This window comes from Cervus canadensis, chromosome 11, assembly GCF_019320065.1.
Source record: "Cervus canadensis isolate Bull #8, Minnesota chromosome 11, ASM1932006v1, whole genome shotgun sequence".
NCBI classification, from domain to species: Eukaryota; Metazoa; Chordata; class Mammalia; order Artiodactyla; family Cervidae; genus Cervus; species Cervus canadensis.
In genome coordinates this window covers 29,500,757-29,514,260 of record NC_057396.1, presented here as the reverse complement: position 1 = coordinate 29,514,260, position 13,504 = coordinate 29,500,757, and positions in this window count along the sequence as shown.

Genomic DNA, 13,504 nt, shown 5'->3' with positions numbered 1-13,504 from the left:
CCACCCCTAGAGGTTGTCCCATGTGTGTACTTTTAAATGGCTGCATTTGCTCCAGAAGCCTCTTGGAACTGTGGTCAGATTCAGTTTATAAACCACATAAGAAAACCAGTGTAATTCCTTTGTATGCACATTATTTCCAAAACAATGTTCCCCCAGCTTCATTGCCCACCATGTACATGGGATATAGCTTCAGGGAAACTTTTAATACTGTCCCACAAGAAATCCACCCTCTGAAGATGAAGATGTGCCACATTTGAAGATGTTTAAGACAGAGTGCCAAGAGTGTCCACATAGGATTCTAAATTAGAGGTCCAAAAACGCCTTGAGCAATTTTTCATTTTCTTGGAAATAAGCGTACATCTATCAAGGAGATTAATTTGAAGTCTATAGAACAGCTTTAGGATTTTCTAATCTAATGTTCTCCTTAAAAATCACCAGAATTTATTTGTGCTTACTCTGATTTGCTTTGAGTGTTTACTATGACCAAGCAATGCATGTGTGTGTGTGAATATATATATATATATGTACATATGTGTATTCTTATTGAATCCTCCCAACAACTATATGAAACTAGCAACAACAATAGCAATAGTTAGCATTTATTGAGTGCTTACTATGGGTCAGGCGTGAACTAAGGGATTTTTCATTTTAATCCCCATTTTACAGACAAGTAAACTGAGCTACAGAGAGAAGTGAAGTACTTTCCTAATGGCACAAAGTCCATAGAGAAAAACTGAGATTCATGTACAGATTTGTCTGACTTGTTCTTGATTACTATGATACATGCTGTGTTATAAGCTCTGCTCTTAAACACTGTGATCTGACCTCTGCATTTTTATTAAAATATCAGGGATGTATGTGATCTATATCTTCTGGCTTTCCAGGTGATGCTAGTGGTAAAGAATCCACCTGCTAATGCAGGAGACACAAGAGATGTGAGTTCAATCCCTGGGTTGGGAAGATCCCCTGGGGCAGGAAATGGCAACCCACTCCAGTATTCTTGCTTGGGAAATCCCATGGACAGAGGAGCCTGGCAGGCTACAGTCCATAAGGTTGCAAACAGTCAGACACAACTAAACACTCAATCAATGCTCCTAACTCATATTTCGATATGTATGGCTCGATAAATACTAGTTGAATGAATATAGCTATGTCAGTGGCTGTGATCCAACCAAGACCAGGCAGAAAGGCAAAAAGAACAACAGGCCCATGTGATACAAGCTGGTTCAGCTTATCTCACCACCAAACTAAAGCCACACTCATAGCAAAGAGCAGTGGGTGTTAGAGAAAGTGTTTGGATGGCTCCCTGCCCTGGCTGCAGCATGCGGCATTGTGGTGTTTTTGGTACTTAATTCCCAGTAAACCCCTGCAGGGCCCTGGGGCCTCAGTACCCCCATCCATGTGCCTGGAATGGGTATATTCCTCGCTCTTCTTCAGCCTTGCCCTCTGCATATTTATAAAAGGTCTAGAATCCTGGTATCCTATAAAAATGCAAAGTACGATTATTATTAATGATACAGTTAGCAAGAAGGACATTTGTTATTTCTACTCAATTGGTTTCCCCTGGGAGCAGAAACAATTTTTTTTTTTTTGGACATAGTATTAATGTGCCGTCTTTGCAACTTTGGTCATCTGTCATTTGCTTTGGGGGGATAGTTGTGCCCTTGTTTCAGGCAGCACCCTGCCTTTTCCTCTGCAAAGTGGACACTATCCAAGCACAAGTTGCTTCATGGTCTAGATGAAACCAGGGATCTTTATTTGATTTCTGGTATCAGGAAACAATTTATTAGGATCAAGGCAGTTAGGCTACGAGACTTCCTTTCTTGCCTGGGTAGTCACTAGTTGAACAGGCAGCCTTGGCTCATAAATCTAGTTTTATTTCCCCATCTATTCACCTGGAACTAAGTGATTTTTTTGAAGGCAAAGGGGAGAACACATTTCCTTATGTAAGCACTCTTCCTCCGGCTCGTAATCACCATTGTTTCTTAGACAAGCTGGCGAGCAGGCTGAAGTAAGGAGCCATTTCCAGTCCGTGCATCACACTTGTATTTTCAGAGTTTACAGAAAAATACTGCAACCAATTTGGGATTTCCCTGTAATGATCCACTTCCTCGAAATAAATCAGAACGGATTCAAATGCTCCTTTCAGAGACAAAAGGGCTTTCTGCAAATATCTCTTTCCCTATGCCCTTCAGAAACTACCTTGTCTTTCTTTCAGGCCCCCATCCCCCGCTCCCACCCTCCCTCAAGCCCCCCACCCCTCCTTCCCCTCCTTCTTAAGAAGACTTTCCCAGGTCCCTCTTGGCTGTGGTTGAACGACGTTGGCTCCTGTCCATGCCGCAACAAAGACCTGGCATTCCAGCTGTCTGAGTCTAATCTCCAGTGTCAGCTCTCGTTAATGTGTGCGCGTGAAATCAGAGAGGGCAGAGCTGCACGGAATATTAAAACCATGATCAGAATTCCACTGAAATGCTGAGAGTCTGCAAGCACCATTAGAGGAGGCTGTCAAATCAAGGCTTCGCATTAAATAAAAGAAAAGATTTCTATCAGAGGAAAGTACAATCAGTGAATCGCTGAGCTAAATTAGCATTTTTTCAATTGGAGATCGAAGTTGATTTATTGTTCTACACGACATTAATGTAACTATGTGCTTGACCTGCTAAGGCAGCTAATTTTTCATTTAAATGGTTTCTTTCCTTCCCGGTGCAAAGGCTGCAATCATATTTCAACTTTGCAGAGTGATCAGAAAAGTCGTGGAATGCGGCAGAAATGTCTTAGGGCAGCCTCCCCTCCCCTCCCCTCCCCTTCCCTTCCTCTCCTTTTTTCCAACTCCAGCGCCTTCCTCCTTCCCTCCCCTTCCCCCTCCTAACCTCATGGCTGGTGGTCAAGGTCACAGAGGAAGAGTAATCTCAAAGCCACCAACTTCAAAGCTGCCATCAAAGAAGCCCCCACGTAGCCACTGAATTAAAAGGGAATGGGGGAGGGGCTCTGGGCCCTGGCATTCATCTCGGCAAGAAAGGGCCCCTTAACTGCCCCATTGGTACAACCCAACCTGGGGCGCCCTCTGTCCACTTCTCCCCTGCCAGCCTCTCAATACGAGTCTCTTCTCAACCTCCCCAGCCCCCCTCCCCACACACACATCGCCTGAAGATAATATACATTTCCAATTAGCAGAGCACATTGTAGTCATGTTCTCTTTTACGGCCCTAACTATCTTCCTTTTGCTAAAAAGCTGGGCCGTCATTAATGAAATCCTGCAGTTCTGTTAATCCGAGATACAATGCTCCTTTTCTCTCTCAGGCTCTCCCGAACATAAAAACTACAGTTACTTCAGCTCCCCTCTTCTGTTTAGATTCCTTGTCATTTGTCTTTCATTACATACCTGATGTAGCACAGTAGCGGTCGAAGTTCCTGGACATAGAGGGAAAGGACGCAATTATGTTCCTTTCCCAATCCCCTGTTTGCAAAGGCAGCTGGCATTTTCTGTGTTTTTTTTTTTTCTCCCCTTTCTAAAGCGCATTGATTTTAATCTCTGGAAGTTGATGAATATATTTTAGGGTACTTTGGGGGCCCTAACATTTAGCTAGCTTGTTAGATTTGAAACTAGCTGGGAGTCCTGGAAGGACTCTGATAAATGAGATTTCAGCATTTCTCTGCAGTTCCTCTTATGAATTAATTCATTGTATCCCACAGTGAGAAAAAGGCAGGCCTTGGAGGTGGGTGGTGGAGCTGGCATTTGCCACCCTTTACCGATACAGAGATATTACTTTGCCAACAAAGGTTCGTCTAGTCACAGCCATGGTTTTTCCAGTAGTCATGTATGGATGTTAGAGTTGGACTATAAAGAAGGCTGAGCACTGAAAAATTGATGTTTTTGAACTGTGGTGTTGGAGAAGACTCTTGAGAGTCCCTTGGACTGCAAGGAGATCAAACCAGTCCATCCTAAAGGAGATCAGTCCTGAATATTCATTAGAAGGACTGACGCTGAAGCTGAAACTCCAATATTTTGGCCACCTGATGCGAAGAACTGACTCACTGGAAAAGACCCTGATGCTGGGAATGATTGAAGGCAGGAGGAGAAGGGAACAACAGAGGATGAGATGGTTGGATGGCATCACCGACTCAATGGACATGAGTTTGAGTAAGCTCCTGGAGTTGGTGATGGACAGGGAAGCCTACGTAGAGCAGTCCATGGGGTTGCACAGACACGACTGAAGGACTGAACTGAACTGAATCGATACAGATACTAACTTTTAAAGGCAAAAGAGACACTGGACCAATAACTAGCGTCTATATTTTATCTTTCTTCCTCCTACCACCAAACATCCACCTTATGAAGTGACAAATGGAGTACAGTTCTATATCTGTGGGAGGTCTGAGGGCATTGTCAGTCCTGTAGTTCTGAAGGACCTTAGGGTGTCAGCTGAAGGAAAAGTACAGTCACTGCGCAGGGCTCGCTGTGGACGGACGTGAGGCAGAGCGTAACCCCCGCTCCCCACCCCTCTGGCGTCTGACACAGCTGGAGTCACTCTGAGGGTCAGAGGAAGAGAGGCAACCTCCCCTCCCACTTCCATCACAATTGGACCTAACTGGCCCCCCTTGGTCAGCAGAAACACTACAGGATGAATGGTCAGTGTTCTGCTCTTTGCTCTGACCCAGTGAGAGGGCTTCTGTACAGGCCAAAGGTGAGGGTCTTGAAAAAGACCGCTTAGGCGACTGCTGGAGACACGCACTGCTGGTTTCTATATACCTGTTGCCATTTTGTCCAAGTTGCTCACCCTTGCTCATCTCATACTCCCTTGAGAAAGCTACCCACCTCTTCGTCGTGTGGATTATCACTCAAAATAACTACTGTAAAAATTGAATGTGGATTTCATTCTCCAAAGGCAATAAGAGTGTGGGGTCACTAAATACAGAAAAAACTTCACACTGGTCATTTGCATCTGTCCCGGTTTGTCCCCACAGTGGTTCTGTAGTGATAGCCAGTGTCATTGACCAGGGATTCCATCATTGCCTGACAACCCACATTCATTAGCCATGAGGTGGAGTCACTGCACATGGCTCTCTTATTTCCCATCTACAGGGCAATCCCATGACACAGCCAGCCTCCCTAAGGACCCAGATGCAAAGCTTCATGATTTTCTGCTCTGAGTACTTCCATGGTCACTTGCACCTTTCCTTGACATGCTAATCTCCTTCTGAATATAAGTTTTATTCATGGAATTAAGGACTGTCAGATAATTTGGGTCCCTTCTGGTTCACTAGTGCACAAAACAGAACCCCAGTCCCTGGAAAAGATAATGCAGACACTTTGTCAGTCAACCCACGTGACTTGTAACACCTTGGGAGCCCAGCAAGCAACATGCACCTCAAAGACTAGGAGGGACCAGGTCTGGATGTCCTCTCAGGGCAGGAAATGTGAAAGGAAAACCAATTTGGTAACAGAGGCAGACTCTGTGGAATGTAGCCAGACTGCCCAAGACACTCTGGTCAAAGAGCCTGGTTTTAGAAATTCTTAGCACCAGAGACACGGCCTAGTGAGCATTTAGTAGGAAGACAGGGCGGAAGGTGAGATTATGAGATCAACCCATTCCCCACAAAAGTTTGGCAGACCAAGTCTGTCCCAGAGAGAACAATACTGTGATGAGTAAAGCAACAGTAGAGGCCTGCCATCCGCTGGGGTTCGGAGGACAAGACCTAGCCTTTAAGGAAAATAAAACTACTAGAATAGATGTGTGAAGAGACTAAGAAACATACTAAAGGCAGTGGCCCTAGCCTGAGAAGCAGTCCTCATTTGCTTCTTCATCTTAGAAAAGGCATCCTACTAGTTCTACCACATAGGGCTGAATTAAATTGTGAGGATTAAGTGCTTTGAGATCATATCCACAACTATGTGTATGTGTGTGCGTGCATGTTAGGTTATACCTGCACCGTGAAAGCCACAGTGGTGTTTAATACCATCAAAATACTCAGGGCTCATCCAAGGTGTATCATTTAGTTTTTAAAACAAAATAACGACACATTTATTAAGTCAGTCACTTAGGATGCTAGACTCTTCCATGTGTTATTTACTTAATTTATTCTCACAACACTTATTCAGTCATCACAGCAACCCTGCAAGGTGTGTATGTTTACCTCTCCTTTCAAAGTTAAGGAAATGGAAGACTGGGGAGACCGAGTGACTTTTTCTAGGAAAGACACCCAATCATGGTAAAACTATTGAAACTCAAAGTTCTAGGATCTAACTCCAAATGACTGACTCTTAAAAATACTAGGAGGATTTGAATCATCTATTCTCAACAGTGGCTTTTTGTAAAAGTGAGCCTCAAAGCATTCAGAACATAAATATGATGTAAAGAACCATCAATAATGCAATATCACAGTACACTCCAGATAAGAATTATTTTATTTGGAGAATTATAACTACTACCTAACATCTCTTGAATAGGTGTCTTAAGTGCCATGCAGTGTTCCACACATGTAATTTCAGGTATTAATACATTTAATCCTCACACCAACCTTGTGAAATATGCTCTATTATCATCCCCATTTTAAAGATGAGGAAACCTAGGCACAGATATTTCAAATAACTTCCCCGAAGTAAAGCCAACCTAATCTGGACTTCAAATTCCACACTCCTAGTCACCATGCTCTCCTGCCCTAGAGGAGAATGTAGCATAATTCCTCATCATTATTCTAGTTCATTAAAGAGTTCTTGAGAAAGGCACATGGGAGCCCTGCAGCTATGGTTTGAGTCAAAAGAGATTTTCAGTGCAAAAGTTACAAACTTAATTATAAAGCTCCCTTTTATGAGGTTTAGGCCACTAATAGACTTTTTCCTCCTGTTAGAATGTTCCCTGAATTAGGGAAGATCTGGTCCTACAAGTTTGAGGGAAGTAGTGGGGGGAAATAAAGACAGGAGAGATAAGGTGATAGCAACACTTGGATCAAAAACCTACTGTGGAACTTCAGAGTAGAAGCACCATGCTGTTGGGGCCCTGGTAAAAGGGTGACTCATTCTCACCATGAGAAGTTCTGGTGAGGGAGTGAAAGCAAGTGCTGCTTGACAATTGGCCCTTTAGGAATGGGAGGAATTACCATAGGGAGAGAGCAGCGTGAACTCCGTCCCAGGCTGAGAGTCATACGGAGCACAAGCAGAGAAATTATGAGCTCCTAAAAGACAGGCTATCCAGAGGGCTCATCTCTGTGTCCTTCATTGCGCCTCCTCCAGTGCCTGGCTCTGCTTGGATCACAGTAGATGCACAATAAATGCTGAGTGAGTTGGATGGCGCTTGTTTTCATGCATGCGTGAATGAATGAAATCACAGTGCAGGCCATGTTCAAGTCATAGCAAGTCATCCCATATGGCTGAAGCTGGTCTCCCGGAGCATCTTTATGGATCCCGGAGAGTAGTTTCAACAATGAGCAGATTCGGTTGCTGGGGGCCTGGGTTGCCCGTCTCTCGCCATGCCACAGCATCATTGCGATGTGTGAGAGATTTGTTTGGAGTGGGGGAAGCATATTTTTGTTTGCATTTGCTTAGCACGTTGCTGTTGCACATTTTGCTATGAGATGTAAAGTCATCTGCATGCACCGGTTGTGCAGTGAGAGAAGAGTCAAAACAAGCGTCAGGCGGGGTGTCAGCCACATGGCCCAGGCAGATTGTCATCCTCTTTGCCCGTGATTGCCGCCACCTTCTCTCTCCTTTTTTCCAACTCTCTTCTCATTCCTGAATCCCCACACCCTGCGTATATAGCGCACCTTAAGTTCCAAGGGTTTAATTTCTAATTGGCTTAATTATATGTCAGACAGCGTCTATACAGACTGAATATCCAAATCCACCAGGATGGCAGTGCCTCCGGCATTCATCCCTGTGGATGAACAACTTTGCATCAGTCTTGACAGCAAGTAAGTGTGGGTTAAGAACCCTCAGGAAGCCATCCTACCTTGCATCATGGCATCTCCTAAAAAATAAATTTAGCAGTGTGCACAAGCCAAAGGATCATATTTCATCTCTTTTTATTATCTAGGAATACTTCCTTCTCTCAGTCCCATTTCTACCCTGAGTTACCAATGGGACAATCACATCCAGGGTCAACATCAAGATTGTTCATGTCCTGAAGAACACAGGCTCATGTTACTGATAGAGATAACTGTGATACAAAGGGAATGAGTTATTAATTTGGAGTCAAGGAGACTTCATTTTGAGTATTTCCAGTTTGTGAAATTTTGGGTCAATCAAATTAAGTTTTTCCAAACTTATAGGTAATAGAAGAGGGATAATAACATCATGGGGTGAAGTAAAGACCATTCATACTCATTCATTTATTCAAATAAGCCTTAGTTAGTGCTCATTCTGCACCAGATGTGACACCAAGCTTGAGATGGAACAGATGGCAAAGCTGACTTAGTTCCTGTCCTCATGAAACTTAAAGCCTACAGGAAGAATGGATCATCACAGGTATGATGATGGCTAGAAAGGAGAAGTACAGGTGCTTGGAAGGGTGTATTAGCCAAGAGGAAAAAGAACATGAGAAGGTTCTGTGCCACCTAAAGCATGATGCATTCATGGAGATGGAAAAAAAAAAAAACAAACATGGATGGATGAAGGATCACAGATAATGCATGTGAAGGAGCTCAGTAAACAGAAAGATACTCTGCAGATGTGAAGGGATTTCATGCTAACAGAGACTATATCTTTTGGAAAAAATCATCTCCAGTGAAGCTCCTAGTAGACTGACAAAGGGGATGTTTAGAGACAAGAAGGAGTACTTCCACTTCTTCTCAAGTCTCATCTTGTAGAGAAGCATCTACAGAACGTAGATCCACAGCAGAATGTAGAACAGGAGTACCCGGCCCACATGTACTTCTCTCCCGCCACATCGAGGTCCTGCCATCCAGCATTCATACTTGTCCATTCATTTTGCCTTTGTTTTAACACACGAAACCTGATGAGAATAGATTTGCTCACATACCGTGTACAAGGACACATTGAAAGTCACACACTAGTAAGTGGTTCAGAAGTTCCCCCTTGGTCCAGGACTCTCACAGCCTTTGAAAGATGCTCATTGTAGGCTTTGGCCACTCATGACTGGTTAGTCATCTCCATGTTAGGAAGTTACTTTCTGCTTCCAGAGAACCAGAGATCTTTGGAAAAGATCAAGGGTCTTCTAGGACCCCTCCTACCCAGTTCAGGTGTCTCTTCTGCACCCTAACAGGTAGTCAGTCAGTCTCTGCATGGACCCTTCCAATGACTGGAGCACTAAGGCCTTGCAAACCACCTGCTTCATGGTTGAGCCAGTTCATACTGGCTGCTCCATGCATTGGTCGTAGCTCTTTCTCCGCTAACCCAGAGATAACTCTGTTCCTTCATTCAGAATGGATTTATTGAGTGTGTTCCTGGCTCCCTATTATGTGGCATGATTCCATTCAAAGACACATGTAGAACAAGGTTTCCTCCTCAAAAGTTCTACCATCTAGTGGACTTGGTCCACTCCCTGTGTTACTTTGCCTGGACCACCACAATAAAGTACCACCAGTTGGGAGGGTTAAACAACAGAAATCTATTTTCTCACAATTCTTGGAACTAGAAATCTGAAATGAAGATGTCAGCAGGGTTGTTTCTCCTGAGGTTTCTTCCATTGGCTTGTATATATCATTGTGTCTTTTCTGTGTCTTCATCTGATCTTTCTTCTCTTCGTGTAGGTCTGTGTCCTTATCTCCTATTCTTATGAGGACACCAGTCTTGTTGGATTAGGGTGCACCCTAATGACCTCATTTTAATGTAACTACTACTTTACAGACCCTATCTGCCAATAGGTTCATCTGTACCGTTTTTCTAGATTCCACATATATGTGTCCATATACGATGTTTGCTGTTCTCTTTCTGACTTACTTCACTCTGTGTATCAGACTCTGGTTTCACCCATAATCTCTGCAGATGACTCACTTCCATCCTTTTTATGGCTAAGTAGTAGTCCAATGTGGATACATACCACATCTTCTTTATCCATTCATCTGTCAATGAACATTCAGGTCTCTTGCATGTCCTAGCTATTGTAAATAGTGCTGCAGTGAACACTGGGGTGCATGTGTCTTTTTGAATTATGGTTTTCTCAGGGTATATGCCCAGTAGTAGGATGCAGACTTATAGAGAACAGATGAGTGGACATGTGGGGGAGGTGGGGTGGGATGAATTGGGAGATTGGGGTTGACATAGATACACCACCATGGATAAAATAGATAGCTAAAAAAAAAAAAAATAGATAGCTAGTGGGGACCTGCTGTATATGCAGGGGGCTCAGCTCAGTGCTCTGTGATGACCTAGAGGGGTGGGATGGAAGTTCAAGAGGGAGAGGATATGTGTATACATGTAGCTAATTCACATTCTTATACAGCAGAAACCAACACAACATTGTAAAGCAGCTACACCCCAATTAAAAAAAGACCTTATCTGCAAAAGCAATCCCGTTCTGAGGTTATGGGAGTTAGATCTTCATATGAATTTGGAAAGGAGCACACAATTCAACCCATAACACTCCCCTTTGCTCATATAACTCTCCATACATTAATGTGCTGTGCTCAGTACAAGAATACTGGAGTGGGTTACCATTTCCTACTCCAGGAGATCTTCCCTACCCAGAAATTGAACCCGCATCTCCTGTATTTCCTGCACTGGCAAGTGGATCCTTTGCCACTGAGCCATCTGGAAGCCATATCCTTTAGCTAAGCTGCTGCTTCTTGAGGGTTGACATTCTCAGTTTCTTTGACTTTGACTTTTTATTCCACTATATGGTCACCAAACCTATCACTGTGTTTGTTATTTTCCCATAGAGACACTTTCATTTATTATCATATCCACTAAAATGTCAGGTCCAAAAGGACACAGGCAACTGGATTGTTGTCTCCCTACACCTGGTGAAACTAACTATTGGCATAGCATTTGATGCGTTATGTGTTTTGGTAACTGTCTTGTACAATAACTCTTAGTGACTTTGAAAACAACCAAAATTCTTGGACATTGTAAACTATCGTTTGTTATATAACCTTTTGTTTTTAGTAGTTGTTTCTTTGAGGCAAAGTGTAAAATTTTGTGTTCATGAATGGGTTGATAAGGATAAGGATGTGAACAGTCTGAAGGCAGACAACTAGAAATAATACATCCAGCTTGTCAGCCCTCTATTAATCAAAGCCTTTGAAGACATGGTTTAATCAGGCAAGAGTCTAGCTAATTACATTATCATTGTATGTGTGTGCTCAGTCACTCAGTTGTGTCTGACTCTTTGCAACCCATGACTATAGCCTGCTAGGCTCCTCTGTCCATGGAATTTTCCAGGCAAGAGTACTAGAGTAGGTTGCCACTTCCTGCTCCAGGGAATCTTTCCGACCCGGGGATTGAACCCACGACTCCTGTATCTCCTGCATTGGCCAGCAGATTGGGCCCATGTTACTCCATGTTACCTTGGAACCAAATGTCAAGTACCTTATCATTCAAATACATAGTTCTGTGTCAGTGTTTCCCAAAAATGTGTGTCAAGGAACACCTGATCTTATGGAATTTTCCAGTTAAGAGTGATCAAAAAAATAGTTCAAAGCAGTATGACTATTCTTTCTTGAAAATGACTAAGCTACATTGTCACATAAAAAGCTATTAGGTGTTCTAGGGTAAAGAAACATTTTTAACTTTACATAACACAGTGACTTATAAACTTATTTGACATGGAGCATTTGGTGGCTGAGTGGTAAAGAATCTGCCCACAATGCAAAAGACACGGGTTCGATTGCTGGGTTGGAAAGATCCCTGGAAAAGAAAGTGGCAACCCACTCCAGTATCTTGCCTGGGAAATCTCATGGACAGAGGAGCCTGGCAGGCTACAGTCCATGGGGTTGCAAAGAGTCAGACACAACTTAGTGACCAAACAACATCCACAGAACTTGTTTCTGTGCAATGTACTTTTTGTTTGTTTTCAAATGTTTTATTTATTTATTTGGCTGCATCAGGCCTTAGTTGCAGCACGTGGGATATTCAGTCTTTGTTGTGCCATACAAGATCTTCAATTGCGGAATGCAAACTCTTAGTTGTAGCATATGGGATCTAGTTCCCTGACCAGGGATCAAACCCGGGTCCCCTCCACTGGGAGCGTGGAATCCCAGCCACTGGGCCAGCAGAGAAGTCCCTGTGAAATGTACTTTGGGAAACACTAGTCTCTAAGCTGAGCTGTTTTACCAATAGCGTTTTTTTGTTTGTTTGTTTTTTGTTTTTCATAGATTTCACTTAGTCTCCTTATAGCCAAGCAAATGCCAAAACATTCCTTCAACAGTTTTCCCTCTGTCCTCTGGGCCTATCTTTTTAATTTTATTTTTTTATTTTATCTTTCCTTTTCTCTCCGTTTTGCACATGTATAGCACTTCTACTAGTTTCCTTAGAAACATGCAAATGGCAGATCATACAGGCTATTGGAACTCAGCATCGGGCTGTGTACTCCATGTGGGGTCTTGAGCAATGTGAGGTAAGAGGTTGTGATTAAAGTTTAGGGGATGATCAGATTGCTGGGGGCAACTAGAGTTGGCGTTCAGTCATAATAGAAGGCATGGCCAAATTGCCAGTGCTTGAGGTCAATAAGGAAGGAAGGAAGAGAAAATTCCAGGAAATATTTACCCTGCACTGGACACTGACTATGTTCAGGCCATTACAAACAAATAATCCATATTTCCGTAGAGTTCTTTGGCCAATGGGAGAGGTAAATAGGTAAACAAATATAAGTCAGGGTCATATAAATATTATATAAATGTGGGTTTAAGATGTTATTGAAACAAAAGAGAAAAAATATGAACTCTGTCCAGAGAGACTCACTCTTGCCTCCATTTTCAGCCTTAAATATAAAAGGACTTTGACAGTGTCAGTGATTGAGACTCCATCAGAAAGGGTAAGGGATTCATGTAATTGCATATCTCCAGTGCATTCAGCATCCCACCTGAAAACTTTGTGTCTGAGTCAGGGAGAGTCAGGAAGCACAGAGTCAAGGAACCAGCAAAGATAATGTCATAAAGCCCCTAAAAACAAAGACTTCCTGGTTTGATGACTCTGAATAGTGATTCTGCTTAATTAACTGCCAGTTTCCGGTACTTGGCATGTGAGTGACTCTTTACAGTTCACAGACTGCATTTATACATCTTAATCTCAACAATCCTGCAAGATTGTTCAGACTGTCCCAATTTATAGATGAGGGGAAAGCAGTTCAATGAGACCAAGTCATACATAGGACATCCCATGATAAGTGGAAGGAAAGAAAAATGAACTCCCCACTTGTTCAGACATCAAATCCATTTTTTTTTTCGAAATTGAGGAAATGTCTGAGAGTATAAGAGACATAGCAGAGGAAACACTTGTTTAATAATAATATTCCCAAAGGTATGTGACAAGAGGGGGGCCAGCGGAAGAACACGGAGTGGAGACAGTCCCTAACCTGGATAATAAAGGAAGAGCTTCATGAGAACTTGTCCT